Source organism: Myotis myotis, unplaced genomic scaffold (genome assembly GCF_014108235.1).
Source record: "Myotis myotis isolate mMyoMyo1 unplaced genomic scaffold, mMyoMyo1.p scaffold_m19_p_18, whole genome shotgun sequence".
NCBI lineage: Eukaryota > Metazoa > Chordata > Mammalia > Chiroptera > Vespertilionidae > Myotis > Myotis myotis.
In genome coordinates this window covers 13695952-13717532 of record NW_023416322.1, presented here as the reverse complement: position 1 = coordinate 13717532, position 21581 = coordinate 13695952, and positions in this window count along the sequence as shown.

The following is a 21581-nucleotide window of genomic DNA, read 5'->3' as shown; positions in this document are numbered from 1 at the left end:
GAAGGCAGCAGGGCCAGTATTCACCCTCCAGGTCCAGGTGCCCCGGTCTCTCAAGGACACAGCCTGCTGCACAGTCCTTGCGTCCGAGCCCACCCAGCCCTTGAGGAATCTGGGCAGAGGCTGCAGGAAGGCTTAAGGAGGCACGTTCTGGCCTGGACATCCGGAATTCTCCAATGACCAGAGAGGAGCCCTGTGGGATCGAAGAGGAAAGGGAGGAGACAACATGCATCCTGTGCTCAGTATACACCTGGTATTTTGTTCTCAAATGCAATCCTCACCCAAACTGCTCATTTCCCTTTTGCAGCTAAAGATACAGTCATGGCAACAGAAGAGAAGGCCCTTGCTGCTCCCCTGTTGGGACCAGGGCTCCTGCAGCCAACTTCAGGGCTTGCTCTGACACCCCCCACCCCCCCCCACGAGAGGCCTGGGGACATGAGCTCCATGACAGCAGGTTTTTCCAGCCTGCTTTGTTTACTGACCCTTTCCCTATGCCTAACACAGAGCCCTGTACATATCTGGTGAATGAATTGAAGATAATGATAACAACAATGGCAGCTAACATGTATTTAGTACTTACTTTGCCCCAGAAGTGCCCTAAGCACATGTATTCATTCACCTGTCTTTGCCACAAAACCACTAGGAAGCACAGAGCAGGCACAGAGAAGGTAACTTATGCCAGGGTCACACAGCTAATAGGTAATAGTTTAGATCTGGTTCGCCTGAGTTCCCAGTGGGACCACCTGTTTTTAATCCCCAAGGATGTGTTTCCATTGATTTTAGAGAGGAATGGAGAGAGAGAGAGAGAGAGAGAGAGAGAGAGAGAGAGAGAGAGAGAGAGAGAGAATATGAGAATGGATGTGAGAGAGAAACATCCATTGGTTGCCTTCCAGGTGTGCCCCTATTGGGCATTGAACCTGACGGGGAATCTCAGTGTACGGGACATGCTCCAACCACCGAGCCACCCAGTGGGGCCCAAAAGCAAACAGCACAACCTTTCACACACTTGGCAGGTGTCCACGGCCCTGGCATCTGCTCCTTTGTGGTCCCCTTGGTGGCAGCCCTCCCCTTCCTCTGGCTTCTTCACTGCTGACTTAATCTCCTTGAGGACAGGGAGTGTCTCCATCTTCATTTCCTCGGTGTCCAGTACGGTGACCAGCCCAGTACAGGACCTCCTCTCCACCTTCCTGGCTGGCTGGTACGAAACCTTCCCGGGAGGTGGGAAGCGCAGGTATAACCACTCACCCCCATTTACCACCAGGGGAACAGGCTCAGAGAAGGGAAGACGTGTCACAGCTGGAAGAGCGAGCGGACCGGAACCGACCTGGGCCTCCTGAGTCAGCACTTTCCTGGCCAGGTCCCGCGGGGGTGGGGATCGATGCTCTACAGTCCATGGGTTCTGGCTGCTGCCTGAGGTTTTGGGTGGGGGGAACCACCACCTGTTAAAAGTGGGCAAAGGCAACATACAGGCAGAACGTGGAGGGTGGGGTGGGGGATGTGGGGACTGGACTCGAGGATCCAGCCCAGCCCTTTCAAAGGAGACCGGTGGGGCTGCTTCTTGGAGCTGGAGAGGGTGAGTGGTGAGGCGCCGTTCCCAGCCTCTGGTGCGTGTCCGCCAGGTGCGCTTCTAAGCAAACAGAATGCAAAGCAGGGCATATTTAGCCTGTGGTCACTGCTGTGGCACCAGCCTGCTGCCCAGTCTCTCCTGGTGAGGAAACCCCTTGATGCGATTCCCTCTGACTGGGGAATGTGCTCCTTGGGGGCAGGTTGGGAGGGTTGGTTTGCAACGAACAGAAAACCTGGAGACTCACGGCTCAACCAAGGAAAGGCAACCAGTTTCCAGGAAGAAATATATCTCAGCTGGAAGCAGAAGGTCTTTATGTCTGTCCTTCTCATTGGCCATCGAGGGTGTTCTGTGGATAGACTTATACTGGAACCTGGGAGTAGTGGGGAGAGGCTATATTCATTCATTCATTCATTCATTCATTCATTCATTCATTCAATAGGTATTCATTACAATTCCACTATGTACCAAGCACTGAGCTAAGTGCTGAGAATACACTGGGGACAAGTACCTGTCCACTTTGAACTTCCAGCTTAATGGGGACAAATATTAAAGGAGCCTTGCTGTTACTTGATTACTGTTAGTTGTCAGTGCTCTGAAGGAAAACCACTGGATGCCATGAGAGGATAAAATAAGGAATTTTAGTCTGGGAGTCAAGGGAGGCTTCCTGGAGGAAGTGGCATTGAAGCTGAGTCCTGGAGGGTGCCTAAGAGTTCATTTGGCAGCTTGCTTCGAGCAGGGAGTAAGAGGGGCTGAGCAATAAGCATTCTAGGCCCAGGGAGTGGCATGGGCCAAGACCTTGAAACAAAGGAGTGTAGCTTCTGCGTGAAGGTCATGCATGAAGGGCTCCTGAATGGCTGGTGTCTAGACTTTAATCTGATTGGGAGGCACAGCCCCTGCTTGCAACACGCCCTAGTCCAGTGGTTCTCAATTTTCCTAATGCTGTGACCCTTTAATACAGTTCCTCATATTGTGGTGACCCCCAATTTCATTGTTACAAATTGAACATAATTAAAGCATAGTGATCAATCACAAAAACAATATGTAATTATATATGTGTTTTCCGATGGTCTTAGGTGACCCCTGTGAAAGGGTCGTTCAACCCCCAAAGGGGTCTCGACCCACAGGTTGAGAACCGCTGCCCTAGTCTGATGAGGAAAACAATGGAGTTCAGCCATGCGAGTAACAGTCCACTACCAGCAGACATGGAGGTCTGAAGTGGGGATGTCTGCATTGAAGAAACAAGCCAGTTGGGAAAGGTGTGTCTTGAGTTTTGAAGGTGAGACGTCCCGAGTTGGCAGAGGTGTGGGAGTTTGAAGAGCTGTGAGCAAGGCCGAGGAAGTGGAACAAGCATACTCGAAGTGGGAGGTGGGTGAATGACTGCATTTGGGTGTGTGTCTGCCTCTCCGATCAAGTTGAATAGCTACTCTTTATTTCGCAACCACTGTGCCCCAAGCAGCCTGACCTCTCTCACTCAATCCATAGAAACAGCCCTTTGAGATGGGGATGACCATCCCACTTACCGACGAAAACAAAAAAGGTTCAGAGGCGTAAGCGACACAGAGAAGAGGTGATAGGACCAGGAGTCAAACAAAATGTGTCCGTTCTGTAACTCATGAACCTTCCAGCTCCCTTGCCTTCCTCATGACCTGACATCTTAGGAATTGTCCCTGCCTGCTCTGGGAGATGCGATCTGAGCTAAAACCATGTTTAGCCACTTGCAAGCATGGCTGGTAACATAACTGGGAGCAGACCTGCTGGTGCACACCCGCCCTCCTTTCCGGCCCACAGAGGAGCAGCTCAGAGACCTTCATTAGAGAAGGAAGCACGGAGGATGGAGGGTCTACCTGAGACCTTGCCTACGTCTTCTCTCCATTGTCTATGAGCCTTTATTGATATCACCAGAGCTGGGGCTTTTTTGTGTGTTTTATTGCTATATCCCCAGGCCCCAGAGTAGTGTGTGGCACATAGTAGGCACACCATACGTTTTGCTGAAAGAAATCTCCATGTGGGTGGTGCAGAGTGTTAAGGGGAATTTCACACACACAATCCCTGCCCTCTGGCAGTTTATCTCCGAATTGAACACAATATAACATACATACACAAACATGCACACCTTCAAACACCCACAGGAAGCCAGTCTCTGAGCTAGCTGAGACCCTGGGCAACAGCTATTCTCTTCCTGGGCCACATATGAGGAAATAGTGTTTGTGTATAATAATACGGACTTGGGCTTGGCTTGAGTCAGCCACTCATTTTTCCCAGCAGCAAAATAACCAGAAACAAAAAGCAAACTAAACCAAACAAAACCACAAAACCATCTAATATTTTGTTGCCTTCTTTTTGGAGGTTCTTTTTGTGTGTGTGTGTGGGGGGGGGGGCGGGCAGTGAATATAACTTACATAATAAAGTTTACAAATCTCAAGGGTACAGCCAGATGGAAATTTACATATGTCACATATGTATCTACAGGTGAAACCTCCAGCCAGAAAAACATACCATTGCCAGCACCCTGGGGCCTTTCTCATGCACTCTCCCAGGAAGTAGCCTCGCCCCAGGCAGAGGTGCTGCTGTATTTTAGTTTGCCTGATCTTGACCTTCATAGAAATGGAGTCATATCTTGAATACTCTTTTGTGTGTGGCTTCTTTTGCTCAACAATATGTCTGCGAAGTTTGTGATTGCTGCTCTACGTAGCAGTTCATTCTTCTTCACTACTGTGTAGTATAGACATATATCAACTCATTTATCCATTCTCCCATTGATGGGCATTGAGGTTATTTCCAGTTTGGAGCTACTATGAATAAAACTACAATGAACACTCTTGTACATGTCTTTCGTGAGCAGAAGCACTAATTCCTATTGATTATTCATAAGAAGTGGACTTGCTAGATAGGCTTATTTTTAGCTTTAGCAGATTTGCCAAAAAGTTTCCCAGGTTTTATGAATTCATCCTTCCAGCAGCAATATCTGAGAGATTGGAATGCTTTTAAAGTCAGGAGTATGCTGCCTTATCCCCCTCCAAGTTCCCTGGCCATTTCCCACGAGATTGGACTGGAACCCTGGGCAGCAGAGCCAGGATCTCCATGTCCTGGTGAAGCTCTCAGGGGTCCAGAGGGAATCAAAGACTCCTTGTGGAGCCAAGGGGTGTTGGGATGGAAGGCTGGGTAGAGGTTGGAGGGTGTCTGTTGGGTAGGGCTTCTCCACAGTTGGCCCATGAGACAGTCCAGGTGCTCTGAGAGCTGTTGCATGATGCCCTAGTGGATTGGACTAGTGCCAGGGTGACATCGCCAATCTCACCACAAATAAAAGGTGGGTGACGCTTTTTATTCTTGAATGAAATTCTGGATGGAAATCTCCTACCACAGAAGAATTTGGTCTTGCTCCCCGTTCCTCAATTCTCTACTCAGCTCCCTCCTCCCTCCCTTCTATCAGAATTAATAGCTGCTTTGAGCAGATGGGCCAAGCACTCAGGGAAGGAGAGTGGTAGGACTCCTAGGAGAGGAAACAGGAACCAGACAGGGAGGGATTGTGAAGAGGACTGACCAGCAGGGAGGATTGCCCCAGTTAACTTTAAGAACTGGCTTCCAGGGACACTTGCCCTATTGTTGCCACTGATGTGATTTTGCCAAAGTTAAAAAAAAAAGAAGGTCCTTAGTTGGTGGGCTCACCTCTGCCGCCATGGCCTAGGAGCCTGGGGAGAATGAAGTAAAAGGGAGTCCAGAGTGGTCATTAGGGGAAGTCAAACCTGGATCCCAGTCCTGGTTCTCACTTACAGCAAGGCCTCAAGCAAGATGGTGGAGCTTCCCCCTTAGTTTCCCTGCCTGTAAGCCCACACCCTCCCATGATGCTCTGCGGGTGAATCAGGTAAGGCACACAATGACATTAACAAATGTCGCTCATTCTCCAGGAGTGAGGGGAGGTCAGGTGTAGGGAGGCCTAGGTTCCCTGGGACCCCTGGCAGGTTGATCTAGGAGACAGGGATGTGGGATGAGGAGACCATCCGACTGATTCTATCAAGACCTGTTTCAGACTCAGTATTCTCTTTCCTGAGAACAAATAGAAGAAAGGGCCTCAGACTGCAGCTGAAAGGACTATAGGGACATAAATTGAAGAGTGGGCACCAAAGTGGGCTGCAGGGTCACTGTTCCTTTAAGTCTTTGGAATGAATAGAGAATTTCTCCCTTGGGGGTGTGGGGATACAGTTCTACTTGGTGTCACAGGAATAATGTCCTGAGTCGCTTGTCTCCCACTCCCTGAGGCCAGGCCCTAAAGAAGGCGTGGCTAGGGTGGAAGCCACAAGTTCAAATTTAGTTAGGGGAGACCTGGGTCCTACTCACTGCTCCTCCGGACTCTGTGGTGGGCAGGGCAGGGACCCTTTCCCAAGGTTCCAGGTCCGACATTCTCGGTGATCCTCCCTCTGGAAGACCTCTGACCGCCCTGGAGACCCACCCCAAGTGGCTTTTTAACCTTTGACACTGGCTCATGCATTTCCTATCCCAGGCGAGCCAGGATAAAGGGTCTCGAGGCTTCCGCCCTACCCCAGAGCTGTGGGCAGGCCCAGTTACGTCTGGGCCAAGCTCAGGGCAGCAGAGGGCCTTCCTTCCAGTTCAGGGAAGGGGCTGGGGAGGAGGCAGGACTCTGATGAGCTTGCACTGCCGGGGACGGAGGGCAGCCATGGAACAGGCATGGGGCAGGGCACCCAGCCTGTCACTGTGAGAACAGGTGACAGAGCTCCGTTTCCGTCCCTCCTGGGTGGCCTGAGACGGCTCCCTATGGGAGCAGGGACCCAGGCAGCTCAAGGAAAGAACCAATGTACAGGAGACTCTCCATCTAACTCTCCAAATACTACATTCTAAACTTGGCTGATTATCTCAGGGCTGATATCCACCCTCTCCCCCTCCTCGTCCTCCTCGTCCTCCTCGTCCTCCTCGTCCTCCTCGTCCTCCTCCTCCTCGTCCTCCTCCTCCTCCTCCTCCTCCTCCTCCTTTTTGACAAATAAAAATGTATATATTTAAGGGGTACCATGTGATGTGTTGATATACATATAAATTGTGCAGTGATTACTATATCACAGTCCACTCTGCTTCTGTATCATGAATCCCGTTCTCTGGCCTCCAGGGCCTCCCTTCCTGAAGGTAAAATAGCACGATAGTAGCAGTGATCATAATAATAGAGTACACCCTTGCCATGCACTGCCTGGAGAGTCTTTGCACTTTCCCGAAGTGCCCAGGGGTCTAAAGCTTGCAATGGAATCACAGTCAAGGCTCCCTATTCTGCTCCTCCCCATCACTGTTTCAGGTCTGAACCCAGGAAGAGGCCCCTCCTGAAGGTGCCACAGTCAAAGCTACAAACACACATAAACTCGCGAAGGTCAGGCAGTGGGCAAGGTGGGTGGGAATGAGGAAGGAGGGGGGAGGGGGAGAGGGAAGGCAGAATAAAGCCCTCCCCCCACCCCCCAGGCTGTTAGATGGGGGAGAATTTAACAAACCTCCCTGTCTTCCTAAGGATCATGGGACCCTGGTGGGGCGGACCCAGAGGATAAATAGGTGAAAGATGTGCTAATTTGCATGCTATTTTTGCACAGCATTTGCATGCTTTTCATGTAATGTCTAGAGTACAGCCCAGGGAGAGTCCCCAGGCCCCATTCTTTCCTCTCCCTTCTTCGCTGAGGTGCTGCCATCCCCCTCCCCCCAATACACATACTCAGCCCTGGGTTGGGACTGCAGAGGTGGGGACCACATGCCTGGAGTCTGAACAGGAGATGGGCCCCCACAGTGAGGAAGCCAAGGGGAGGGGAGGGTGTGAGGGAGAAGGGGAGCCTGCTCGGGGGATGAGGGTGGGGTACAGGGGCCTGGGAATGAGAAGCTTTCTGGCTCCAAGCTTTTTCTAGACCAGGCTGGAAGGAAGGAAGCCAGATGAGGCGCCTCTTCCTGAAAACGTGGGGTCCTGTTTCCTGCTGCAAAGCAGGCTTTGACATCAAACACCTTTCTTTTCCAGTGGCCCTGTTTCAGCCACAGCGTTTACAAAGGGGGGAGGGGGAGCTGGGGCACCAGGGAGGGGGCCCGCAGGGACAGGGCCCTTTGTCCCTTGTGCATCCACAATGGCTGGCTGGACTCAAGATCAAAAAGAGCAGGGGTCCTGCGGGGGCTCCTGGTGGGCCTGGGGTGCCAATCCCTGGCTGGCTTCTGATTGGCCAAGGGTGGCTAATCCCAGAATGCCCTGGGGCAGGAATCAGGAACCTGGAGAGATTTCACCCTCACCCTGTACTGGGGGGTCCTCCTCTTTGCATAGTTTCTTTCTCTGTTTTCTTTGCTCACTCTCTTGTCATCTATGTGATTTTTTTTTTATCATGAACATGTAATTATGACCCCATAGCTAGCCCTGTTAGCCTTTCCAGGCACTCCCTCCCCCACTGAGAGCACAGCCTCCCCACCGTTGCTGTTGACAGACTCACTGGGTTCTGCCTTGGGCTCCTGGAAACATGGATCCACTGCCTGAGAGGCAGATGGGCCATGGGGTGGCGGGAGGGCAGCGGGAGGGAGCCTGCTGGGCCGGGAAGGCTGGGCACACCATGTGGCCTTGAGGGCCCCAGATGCAGGAATGGCCAGCCTGCACCAGGGGCTGTCCATTCAACTCCTAGGAGCAGTTCATGTCTCCTGGGGAGAGGCGGGCGGAGAAGAGGCGGGAAACAATTTCTAGAGCCAGGAAACAAACAACCTGGCTGCCTGGCACACTCTCCGGCGGGACAGGCCCAGGAGCTCTTTGCACAGGCACCGTCTGGAGCAGGCACCTGCTGCAGGCACTCTCCCCAGGGCTGGGAGGCGTGCTTGGGATCTGCAGACGCTGGCGAGGCTCTGTGCACGTCCGCAGGTCAGAAACCTGCTAGACTCCAGCTAGGCCTCTGCTCCCGGCTGTTTGCCTTCAGGTGAAGCTCCATCTCCTCCTAACCTTTGCAGTCCCACCAGCGCTATGCCACAGTGCACCCTGGCGTCAGGGGGCCCACCCTCCCTGTGTTACACTTGGGAAATCTTGACCAAGTGGGGTCAAGTGACCTATCTGAGATCTCACAGCTGATCGGCACATTTCTTTTGTGTTTGGAATTTGGAGCTGACAGAGATTTGGGCGACGTGAAGCCAGGCAGTCAGGGTCCTGAAGGCCTGAGCTCACAGTCAGCTCTGCCCCTTTCTGAATGTGTCCTTTGACAAGTTACTGAAGTGATCAAGTCTCCGCTGCCGGAGTCACTGGAATGAGGCACATCAGAGGCCTGGCACCCAGGTTACTCAGTAAGTGGTTCTACAACTATCTGATAAGGTGGTAAACCAGTCGATCACAAGGCTATTTGGTGCTCCCTCCCTTGGACCAGGCTCTGTGCTCATTGCTGGAGTCACTAGAAGACGTAGAGTGTCTGGGCAGGCGGCATGTGGGATGCAGATAAGAAAATACTGTTGTTATGTGACTGGTGTCACAGGAATGACAGAAGAGAAGCACTGAGCCCAGATGGTGGGGAGGGGGGTGGGGAGTGGCGGAATTTGAAGGATGAATAAAATTTAATCAGGCAAAGAGGAAGGGAAATGAGATTCAAGCTGAAAGAACTGCAAAGACAAGACCTGAGGCTAGAGACAGCCTGGTGTGGTCCCGTGGTCCCTATGGCTGGAGGGGACTGGAGGGTGGACAGGGAGGGGCTGGTGTGTATGAAGGAGGGTGGGCTTTGACCTAAAGGGCGGTGGAGACTTTAAATACAGCCGCACCAACACCAAACGTTCTCAACAGAGGAGCACGTGTAGAAAATAAAGAACTTTGCTTTAATTTATCCTTTTCTTCTCAAAAGTGTTGCTTCATTGTTTGCTATAAAAAAAAAAACCCTTTTGCCTTTATTCAAGGTCACTGGCAAATAAGAAGTTTGGCACAGAACTAGGATACTTGGTATAAAAGAAAGAAATTCAAATTCAAACCTAACTGAGAAATGCAAGTCCATTTACCAAGGGCGTAATAAAATACTCTTGGCCTTACCCAGTTTGGCTCAGTGGATAGAGCGTAGGCCTGATTACTGAAGGGTCCCAGGTTCGATTCTGGTCAGGGGCACATGCCTGGGTTGCAGGCTCGATCCCCAGTGGGGGGGCGAGCAGGAGGCAGCCAATCAATGATTCTCTCTCATCATTGATGTTTCTAGCTCTCTCTCCCTCTCCCTTCTTCTCTGACATCACTAAAAATATTTTAAAATAAATAACAACATCTACAGTGTAATATGTGACATATGAGAAATATATGTATATTTAAAAAATAAAAAAAAAACTACTCTTTGGGCCTTAAATCTGGAGGGAACCCCCCCCACCACCACCACCCCAGTTAGAGATTCACTCCAATTATGTTTTTAAGCACTTAACACATTGCAGTTGATTGTTTTCAAAGCTGTGGTTGGTAATAGTGGGTGGGGAGGGAGGGGTTCAAAGTGTTTCATTCGTTCAAGTTGATTCAGCAAATATTTGCCAGGCCTTGTTCTAGGTCTAGGGTGCTTGGGGATAAGGGCTGAATAAGACAAGCTTCCTGCATTCCTATGGCTAACACCAAGTTTTCAGGCAGGAAACACCCCGCCATCCTGACAACGATGGCAGAGTAGAGTGGGTAGAGCCTGGCATTTTTAAGTCAGACCAAACCTGGGTTTGAATCCCCCTGTTTGAACTCAGTCATGTGACTTCATCCCTGTTAGGTCCTCGAGAGTAAAGTGAGAGAGCCCTGGCCGGTGGCTCCGTTGGTTGGAGCATCCTCCCATGCACCAAAAGGTTACAGTTTCAATTCCCGGTCAGGGCATATACCTAGGTTATGGGTTTGATCCCCAGGCGGGGTGCCTACTGATCAATGCTTCTCTCTTTATCCCTTCCTCTCTCTCTCTCTCTCTCGCTCTCAAAATCAATGAAAATATATCCTCAGGTGAGGAATAAAAGAAAAAAGAGAGTAAAATGGGAGAAACAGAACCTACTTCACAGGTTGTTTTAATGAGATGACAATTGATTCAATGAAATGACAATTGTGACGTGCTTGACATAAGACTGTATACAATAAGCCCTCAGTAAGTGATAACCACCAGTTACCAATGTCTTTGGGACAAACTCAGAGGCTGAGAGACTGAGCAAAAAAGAGGCTTTACTATGGAGTAAAGACTGGTAATGACTTTAGGGGGAAATAGACCCTCTCGCTCTTCAAAACCATTGGGAGGAAGGTTCTCCGGGGTTCAGATTGGGTTTTGTTTATCTTATATGTCCCGTGTCTAGCACATAATAAACATGGTTCTTAGCTCTTGGCCAGGGAGCTGGGTGTCAGACAGTTCCAGAGACACACTATTCCATGGGCGTGCTGCTCGAGCCAGAAAAGTTCACTAGAACCTGGGACGTCATCAGGAACTGGGTCATTTGTGAAATAAGCAAACAGGACATGGAAAGCCAGCGACACATTTTCGGGAAGAGTGCAGAGAGCAGAAAGTTCAGGAGAGAGCAGGCTGGGGGCAAGGAAGGATCAGAAAACCTTGGGGAGTGCCCTGGAAGGTCTGTTCCACAATTCACACCTTTGACCTTGATCCTCCTCAGACAACCTGCCTCACCTGTGCCACAGCAGCTTCTGCAGTTCATTCTTCCATTCAAACAAGGATGAGGGGCCTAGGTCTCCCACCTAAGAACAGGACTCTTGGATGCTTAGGATGGTCTATGGTTTGCCCAGGGAAGGGACAGCCAGGGTCCCAGTAAGAACACCCAATGGCCAGTCTAACAGAGCCAGAACACTCCCCAAATTGGAAGATTTTTCTCCTGGTTTGGGGGCTTTATCCTCATGCTCACAGATTCCGGGAATGTTAGAGCTGGACGGAGCTCTGGCCGACCCCTCATTGAACACTCGAGGACCCCGAGTCCCAGAAAGGGCGGTGACTTGTCACTGAAGAGCAGTGAGCTGAAATCAGAACCCACACCAGCTGGTTCGCCGTGGGTCTGTGCACACAATTTGCAAGTGACGCACGCATATGATCTCCGAGCTCCTGACTGAGACATCCAACTGCCTCCTTCCCATCTCTGTTTGGATGTCTGAAAGGTTCCTCCAGCTCAGGGTGTCTAAGACTGAGCACCTCCTCGTCTCCTCAGCCTGGTCCTCTCACAGCATTTCCTGACTCGGTGACTGGCACCACCTACCCACATGAGCAAGATGGAGGGAAATCACCACCTTTTTGTCCACAGGTGGCCTCCTGGGCCTCTTTCTGAAACAAGACGGGAAGCTAGTGGTGAGATGCATGTGACCTCTGTCCTGCCACGAACCTTACCTCTTAGTGGTTTCCTTTAAATGTTCCCAAAGAAGGGCACCATGTACAAGTGGGGAGAAAGACTAACACGGTGTGACCCTACTGTTGTTATTAAACACACTGAAAAAGAACAACAGTAGATAGTGGGATCCAAATAAACCTCCTTCCTTTTTCTTTTTTGGTAAATTTCCCATTTGGAATATCTATTACTTGGTAGAGAAATAAAAAGTATAAGAACTTTTCTGAATCTGAATGTATATGCCACACACACACACACACACACACGTTTAAAAAAATGGAAGATCAGACACTCAATAATGAAACCATATTTCCCCTTAGCCTGGGACCTTTCTGAAGGTAAAACCCATTTCACTTCCTCTCTTCATTTCATCCCTGCACCCCATGGCAGCCAGCACTCTTTCAGTTCCAAGAGACAGAAAATGCAACTCCAATTAATTTAGGCAAGAAAGGAAATGTAGATGTTTCCGTAGCTTGACAATGCCAGGCGTGGGATCTCCCAGAACTTGAGGGATGTCCTCAGAACTTGAGGGCATCTTTCTCTGTTCCCTGCCTTGGCTCTCCTCCCGTGGTGGCAGGATGCCCACCAGCGGGCTCAGGTTCATATGTTCTACCAGAGAGAGCTTCATCCCCCAACTTGTTCCAGCAAAAGTCTCCATGCAGATTCCTCCACTGATTGCTGTGGCCAGGGGTGGGGGGTGGTGAGTGGGGTGAATCTCTTACTGGCCAGGTCTGGGCCAGTTGCTCACTTCCGGTGATGGGACCCCCAGGAATCTTACAGACTACAGGTAGGTGGGCCAGAATAAGGGGGAAGGAATGATGAGCAGGCAGAACAGAAGGTGACCATCACACGCTGAGCACCCAGCTCTGCCCACAGTAGGGGCTCAGTCCCTGGTAGGTCTCCACCTGGAACCAGCTGGCTCATCTGAACATCCAGAGAGAGGGATTCTGGGGCCCTGCATGTCCCAGAAGGTGACGGGAGGGGAAGAGTGTTCACCTGGTTGCATGGAAACAGCCCTTGAGCTTCTCCAAGCACTGTATGCCCAGGAGGCCGAGCTTCCCAACTGGTAGAACTGGGCCCAGACTGGCTAAGCGGGCTGCTCAGGATGCCTGGGAGCACCTGGATCTCTGCTCCCCTCCCAGCAGGCCTGGCCCGTGGGCCCCAGGTGCTCAGGGAGTGCTGATCAAGATGGAAGGATCCAACTTCTTACCAGGCGTGTCGAGGGTGTAAGATAAAGAGGAAACACGGCTGTGTTGGGGAAGCTCCCGGCCTGACGGGAGAAATGTAACAAGACAAGATTGAGCCTTGACTTTGGAGCCTCAGGCTGATGTGCTGGCTTCTATCAGAGACTGTGTGCACACCACCTCTGTACCCGGGCTTGCCTACCCATCTTTGCTTCTATTGACTCTTCTGTTACCTCTGCCTTCTGTGGTCCCAGCTCGTTTTTATTTATTTTTTAAAATATATGTTTATTGATTTTTCTTTTTTTTTTAAAGAGAGAGGAAGGAAGAGGGATAGAGAGATAGAAAAACCGATGAGAGAGAATCATTGATCGGCTGCCTCCTGCACCCCCCTACAGGGGATCGAGCCGCAACCAGGGCATGTGCCCTGACCCAGAATCGACCTGGAGACCTTTTGGTTCATGGGTCAACACTCAACCACTGAGCCACACAGGCCAGGCAGTCCTAGCTCGTTTTGACCACATAGCCTGGTCCACCACCCACTGCATCCAGGAGTCCCAGCACAATGCCTGCACTGATGAGCGAACCCCACCTTCCTGCCCTGGCTGAGCCCCTCAGCTGAGTGGAAGGCACCACCAGGCAAGCCTGGCACAGGCCCTCTGGGCCAAATCTCTCAGCCAGAAAGGCCCCAGGAAGCCTGGCCCAAAATGAGGAGCAAGGCTGGTTCCTACAGGGGCCTCCATTTCTAAACCGGCTTCACTGAGCGGGGGAGGGAAGGCCGTAAGGGAGAAAGTGACAGTGAGGCCAGGAGTGAGGAAGTGAGAGGCGATGGAGGCTGGAACCTGAGAAGCCAGTGCTGAGAGGCCCAGGAGCCGGCCAGGCAGATATGTGGCTATCAAGTCACACCCCGCTGGGCAATTCCCCAGGAGCTTCCGGGAGAAACTGGCTGGCACTGTCTGGACCAACAGAAGGCAGTGAGCTCACAGGGCAGTGAGGCCACCTGGGCGAGCCAGCCTCCTCCTCCCTCTCGGCCTCTTCCTCCTCCCTGCTCCCCTGCAGCACACCTCTCCCTTACACTCTCCGCCCCTTCTCCCCCTCCTCCTCCTCTCCTTCTCCTCCTCCTCCTCTTCTTCCTTCTCCCTGAGGTGGGCCTCTGCTCACAGTTTAAGAAAGGCTGCTGCAAAGCCTGTGTGAAAATCGCCGGTGTCTGGTATCTATGATGCGATGGGCGGGCTCCCACAGGGGTCCTTGGTCTTCCTGCTGCCACCGAGAAGCCGATGGTCCTGTTCCAGGCAAGTTCTCAGTGAACATTAATGAATGAATGGGTTAGTGAATGGACTTGGCGTTATCTGATGTGAACTCTATAGCAACACTTGGAGGCAGCTGAGACGGCTGCTATCAGTGTCATTTTCAGCTGGGGAACAGAGATGCGGCACCGAGCAGTGAGATGCCATCACGTTGGAATGCAGTAACCAACTGGGCTCAGAACCCTTTGCTCCCAGCACGATGGCCCCAGTTCCTTCACTGATGCCCACTGCCTGACCCTTTCACCCCCTGCACCCCCTCAGCCACTCTGGGGTTCAGAGGGTCAGGCTGGGGGAAGGTGCGGGGATCAAGGGGTCAGATCTGCACCCCGCTTGCTCTGGCCTGCTATTTCAGGTTACTGTTATAGCCTCATCCCTGGGACCACAGCACCTGGGGGTCCTCTCCCACTTCACTCCCCGCCCCTCAAAGCAGGGACAGCACCGGGGTCAGCCTGCTCAGTGTGGTCACATCAGATCCTCCTCTGTAGTTAAAGTGAAACCTGGTGCACACGGTCAATGACCTTTGACCTGCTGATAGGTGCCCGATTAAATGATACTGCCCTCCTCCACCTCATGACTTCCAGGAATCAGAAAAAGTAACATTCCCTGGGATTTGGAGGTGGGAGGCACTAGAATTCGTGACCATCTCCATTGGTGGTCTTATGACCCCCACAGCAGAATCGGGGAGCTCTCCTGGCACCCAAGAGGGCTTTAACCTCAGCAGTGGCCCCTCTGAAACCTACCAGCTCCTTTGGCTTGAGGTCCTGAACCTGGTGGAGGAGGGGACAAAGGTTTCACATTGTATTTGTTATATGCTTTCATTGTCAAGTAATTATCTGATCTCTTCCAGAACAAATTTGGCGGGGGGGGGAGGGGGGGCGGGGGGGGGGGCTGGTGAAGGAGTGGTGGGCTTGAGTAGAACTATTAACCACATGTGGCTATTTAGAGATTTAAATTCATAAAAACGAAATAAAAAATTTCTACTTTGCATTTGGAGTGCTCAATAGCTACTGTATTGAACAGCACAGGTATAGGATAGTTCCAACATTCCAGAGAGTTCCACTGGACAAGGCTGGGCAAGAGGCTGACCTTCCCTACCGCTTGACCTTGGTTCCCTGGATAACCCCACAGGCTACTTTGTGAAATTGGGCCTGTCCAGGGCAGGGGGTGGGGTGTTGGGGATAACACGGAGCTGGCCTGGTCACCTCAGCGGGAGGGTCTGTGGGAAGGTGCCACCTCCTCGCTCACTGTCACACCGCCCCTCCCCGGCCCCAGGACACCCCCTGCTGACTATGAGTGGCAGGGCGCCCAGCAGCAGCAGGTGTGGGAGGTTGGGTGGATGCAAAGGATGCTTGTGGGTGAGCAGGGTAACCTGGGGTGGGGAATGAGGAGGAGGGCTGGGGGAGCGCCCCAGCTGAGTACAGTGCAGAGAAACGGAGCCCTACGGAGGGTAGCCTGTACCCCTGCTCCCTTCTGAATCACCCAGAATAGGTGCCCCACCGTCTGCGTTAACCTGGTGGTTACTTTGCATAAATGACTGATTTCAGATCCCGTTTTCCAGATGAACAAGCTCAGAGAGCAGAGATGAGGTTCTAGAGGTCTCACAGCTCAGAAGCAGAGCAGGGGATCTGACCTGGGCCTCAGGCACAGGCCCAGCGTCCCTCCACGTCCCCACAGTGCCCGGCTGGTCTACCAAGTCAGCGTGAGGAACGGAGGGCTGGCGCCGCCCAGGTTCACAAATCATTGCTGCATTAGTCGGGAAATCCTGCTGAGGACTGATGCCAGCTACCAGGGGCCATCGTTCAGGTTACCAAATGCCCCTTTGGGTTGAGAGCAGTTACGTGAGGCTCCCGTGCAAGAAGCCAGTCTCCTGACTTGGCAGAGTCCCATCTGAGGCTGAGACTTCAGGGCGTTGGTTCCCAGGCCCTCGCCTTTTGGGGATGAAAAGGCCAGGACAGAAACTTATTCATAAAAATGAGGATAAGCCCTGCCAGCACGACTCAGTGGTTGAGTGTCGACCTATGAACCAGGAGGTCATGGTTTGTTCCATTCCGGCCAACGGCACATGCCTTGGTGGTGGGCTTCATCCTTGGTATGGGGCGTGCAGGAGGCAGCCGATCAATGACTCTCTCTCATCATTGATGTGCCTATCTCTCTCTCCCTCTCCCTTCCTCTCTGAAATCAATAATATATATATTTAATATAAATTTAAATAATATATATATTTAAATGACGGTGAAAGCATTCTGAAAAGAAGCTCGAAGTTCTAGGAAACAAGATTAGGCTTCCCTGTTTCTAGGGTAAAATGAGGCACGGAGGTGCCTGCACACTCAGGGGCAAGGACAGAGCCTATCCATTCTGTCTGGGCGGTGCCGCCCTGGCATCCTCCTGGACCCACGGACACCTCCCAGGCCCAGGCTCACAGGAGGCCCAAGGTTCATTCCTCTTTTCACCACAAGAGGTCACTGCTGCTCACAATTACAGAGCACTAGGCTGGACCAACTCCCAATCAGACTTACAGAATCAGACTTACTGGGGATGGGCCCAGCCTTCCAAGGATTTCTGATCCTTGCTCAGGTTCGAGAACCACTGATGAAGGCCGTCCTGCAGGCCCTGCTGGCCCAAGGTCGTGGTCAGAGTAACTCACGGTCACCCTCCTGAAATGCCCACCCTGCTACCTATCTCAGGCAGGACCTACCTTCGCCTTGAAGAAGGTCACAGATGTACTCTCTGCCCTGGTCTGGCCTGATGGCTAATCTCCAGGCAGCCCCCTGCTTCTTCCTGCCTCGTGAGGAACAGTTATGCCTCTGCCTTTGTGTCTGGGAAGGCTGTGTGGCAGGTGGGGCAGCCTCGTGGGGACAGGGGGACCTGAGGAATGAACCTCTTCTCATCCCCTCCCCATCACTGAACCTGGGCCATGACCCTCAGTGTCTGCTCAGCTGGGATGGGAGTGAGGTGAGGGGAGGGGCATAGTGCCTTCCCTACCCTGTGGCCGGGGGCTGGCGTGGAAGTCCCTAGCTGTATCAGTGTCCTATTGCAGTGTAACAATAGCAGCACAGACTCTACAGCCCCAAACAATGTGCGTTTGCTACCTCTCAGGGTCTGCAGGTCAGGACCCTGGACAGTTTTGCTGGGTCCTCTGCTTGGGATTTCAAGGCTGCCACCCAGGCGTCAGCTGTGATGTGTTGTCATCGGGAAGCTCGTCTTAGGGAAGACTTGCCTGCAGGCTCACCCCAGTTGCTGGCAGAATTCACTTCTTTGAGGTTATGGGACTGAGGCCCTGGCTTCTTGCTGGCTGGAGGCCCCCTCAGCTCCTGGCGGGTGCCCACATTATCGAGAGGCTCCCCGCAGGTCAGCCTGGCTGCAGACCTCACCAAACCAGCACTGATTCACCACGGATTCAACATTGCCGTCCAACCAATAGGCCCCAGCCGTCTTCGCTGGTTTAACGTAAGTTCTAGGTTCATCTTGCACATGCCCAGACCTGGATCAGCCCCTTCTCCAAGAAGCCCTCATTGATTCTGAGGATAAATGGCATTTCAAGACCACAGTCTGGTCTGTAGCATCCATTAAAAAATATATATTTGAGAGAGAAAGAGAGGAAGAGAGAGAGAGGCACACCGATTTGTTATTTCACTTATTTATTCATTCGTTGGTTTTGATTCTTGTGTGTGCCCTGACCGGGGATCAAACCCACAAACTTGGCTTATCGGGATGATACTCTAACAGACTGAGCTACCTGGCCAGGGGTTTACTTATCATCCATTTTAAAAAATTTAATTTGTTATTTTGTTGTGTGTATTTTTAACATAGGTATGAATCATTTCATTAACCAACGTACTGTTAGTGCCTACTATTGATCAGGCAGTTTCTGGAGGAAAGTGGATTCTGAACAAGTGTAATTGGTACCAATTTCAGGACCCTAGAGACGTGGATGTGGATAAGCCACGCGAGGGCATCTGTGCAGTGAGGCCTCAGCAAATCCTTGGGGACAGAGCAGCTCTGCAAGTGATAGGTCTGCAGCGGGAGCCCAGAGCTTGAATGTCTCAGCGTCTATTTGGCTGATGAGGGAGAGATGTTTGAGTTCAGGACGATGCCAGGTAATGAGGGCAGGTGACTCTTGTTGCCATGTTTACCAGCTCGGTGGCCCCGGGGACTGAGGCAGGCAGGAGGAACACAGCTGAGCGGTCTGAGCAGCCTCTTAGGTGCCCTCTCAGGCATGGCACCTGACTTCTGCATAAACAGGTAGGAGTCTCAGGGGCCAGCAGAGAATTCTGGGCACGGCTGATTCTCATTATCTGCAGCCACGTTCTAAAAGTTGTGCAAACACGGAATTAGCAAAGACTGAACCACTGCTTCTAAGGGAAACACAGGGTTAGGTCCCCACTGTTTTCAATCCAGCTCTGCCCCCAGCAGCTTCATAATTCACATCTCCAACTTATTAATCAAACTCCATCCGTGAGGCGGTGTCACGGGCCCCGCTGGTGCTCTTCCACATGAATGGTTGCTGCACATTTAACTATGCTTCAGCAACTTCCACTGATGCCAAAAGGGAGAAAAATAACCGTCACCTTCTCTCTCCAGTACCAGCTCACACTCGGCATGGATAATCGCAAAGCCTCTGCAGGCCCATGAATCAAAATAAATTAGCAATCAGCACAAACAGCAAGCTCTCTTTGAAGTATGGTATCAGGGCAGCAGGCAGGGGCAGGATGGAGGGTGGCATGAACCTCTCTCCTGGTCACAGGCATCATTTGGAAAAGGGCAGGGAGGCGGCCCATTGCATCGGGAGGAGGATGCCAAAACCTGGTCACCTGTATGAGTGTTCCCCAGAGTCACAGGCCAGAACCTGAAGCTCACATCTCTCCTTGGCACATGTTTGCAATGAAACCTTTTTGCTGGCTCAGAATGTTGACCTGTCAGGTCTCATTTACATGGCTGTGTGGGTATTTGAGGGTGAGGTGGTGCATGGCTGTAGAAGGGGATGAACTTTTTCAATCAAACAGAATGGTCGGTAGTAGACCCAAGATCGCACAGCCTTTAGCTCTGACCTCTAATATGCTCCCTGACACCTACTCTCCTACAAGTTTGTCTGGGAAGTGGGGAGAGTGGAGGAGCATGACACCACCCCTCCCCAGCCAGCTCCCAGCATTGTGCCTGCACAGAAAAGTGCTCCACACAGACGTGCTGCCTGTGGGAGGTGTGGCGGACGTGGTCACTGGCCGCTTCTCCTTGTCACTTTGAGCAACTTTCCCAAAGGGCGGGCAGAGCCTTGGAGTCCCGCTGCTCCCTCCCCACCAGCATGGAAGTGCTTTGGAATTTCTGCCCTCAGGGAAGGGCCAGGGTGGTGATGAGATGCTCAGAGGCGAGGACTCATAGTTGTCTGTTCCAAGTTGCTCCGGCCTTAGCTGGCCCTGAGGTGGAAGCCACTTGGGAACCAATCCTTGTGACTGTGGTGCTGTGAACTGGCCAGGAGAAGTGTATGGCCCGGCTCCTGACTCCACACCCCTGCTGGAAAAGACAGATGAGGCAGGAAGGCAGCTAATCTAATGGGACCAGCCACAGAGCAAGCACCAAGTGGCTTATCACCCAGGGAAACAATCAAAACACGCAGGCAGGCAGGTGGGCAAGCCGAGCCAGCTCAGCAGACCCAGTTCAATTTCTTCTTGGCGATGTCGCTGCTTTATTTTCCACGCTCAGGACTCCATGGGCCCAGAAGTCACTCTCTCACGTAGTGCCTGGTACAGCATCACCTGGGAGCTACTATAAGGCAGCTCAGTGGCCAGCACAGTACCCGGTGCCTCTCATCGGGCCGCAGGCCCCCGTTTCGGTGCCTCCGAATGTCTGTGAGTTGCAGCCTGGCTCACTGGTGGCCGTGGCCAGAACCGTTTGCAAGTGACTAATGTGCAGAGCCCAGAGTCAGGCAGGCGGCCCGGTAAGTGTGGGATGCCCGGCAGCAACCTGGGCCCCTGCCAGTACCACAGTCACCTCCAGCACCTCAGCAGTAACCGCGGTCCACGCTCCCTCTTCTCCCTGGATTCTTCCCCAGGCTCGCCCCTCCTCCAGCTCCAGTGAGGCAGAGCTTTTTGCACTTGAGCTTGCCTTGAGGGAAGCAGAGAATTTCCATTAGCAAAGAGGAGGACAGGCAAGGATGTGTGAGGCAAGGGTGAAGACACACCTGTTCAGGCCACTAGAAGCACCCCTCCCTCTCCTGGTGGGGGAGGAGGTGGGAAGAGGTGACCTCCAGCCAGGACCCATCCACAAACCAGCTGGAAACACCCGCCCACAGAAGGATCCCCAGGGCTCTGCAGAGGGTGCGGTGAGCGAGGACTTGCTCCCCAGTGTGTGGCACCCAGAGTGTGGCTGGGGGAGGAAGGGGCCCAGAATGCCACCTGGTCCAGGCCTCTCTCACCACCTGGGGCTTCTCAGGTGTCTGCGTCAGGCCAGGCAGCTCCCTCTGCAGATAATACAGCTCCAGGTGAAAGAGGCTTAGGTGGGTCTCCACGGCAACCATGGATCAGGAGCTGGCCCCGCCCCTTCATCAGAGGAGCTCTGGTTCCGGCTTCCTGAGACGCAGGCACACACACTCCAGGGACACCAGGCTCGCTGCCTCCTCTGGTCAGCGTTGCTTTCTCTCAGCACAACTTCTGAGAGCCTGAAAGAGAGGGCAACCAGCCACAGGGAGAAAGAGGAGGGAGACGCTTAGGATGTAGGTTCTCTCCACCCTGCCCTCCCTTGGCTGCCCAACTTTCTGCTTTTCCCTGAAAAGAGCCAGACGCTCTCTCCTCCCAGCCTGGGAAGCAGAAAGCAGGACCCCCGCTGGACCCTTCACCTCCGCAGAGGCTGAGCCCAGAAAGCCAGGTAAGAGGGCATCTCCCTGGGAGACGGTGGCTCCGGCGCCCTAGGAAGTTACAGGGGCCATGGCCTGTCCTGGCTTCATAAACCCTGGGGAAGCCATAGCTTCTGTCGGCTCTGGAACCAGCATTTTCTCTCCTGCTTCCATGGGGAGGACGCAGGCAGGGGAAGAGCCACATCAGAGAGTCTCTCATCCACTCGAGAGCTGTGACTTGAGTGCCTACGAAGCACATGGTGCAGAGTCTTGGGACCAGGACACATGGGTGATGTGTGGGCCTCAGCCCTGGCCACGGAGCTGAATGTGAGACCCCAGTAGCCCACCCAGGAGAGGGAGCCTGGCCAAGGTGGCTGGCTGCTCTCCAGGGAGGGGGTCAAGCTTGG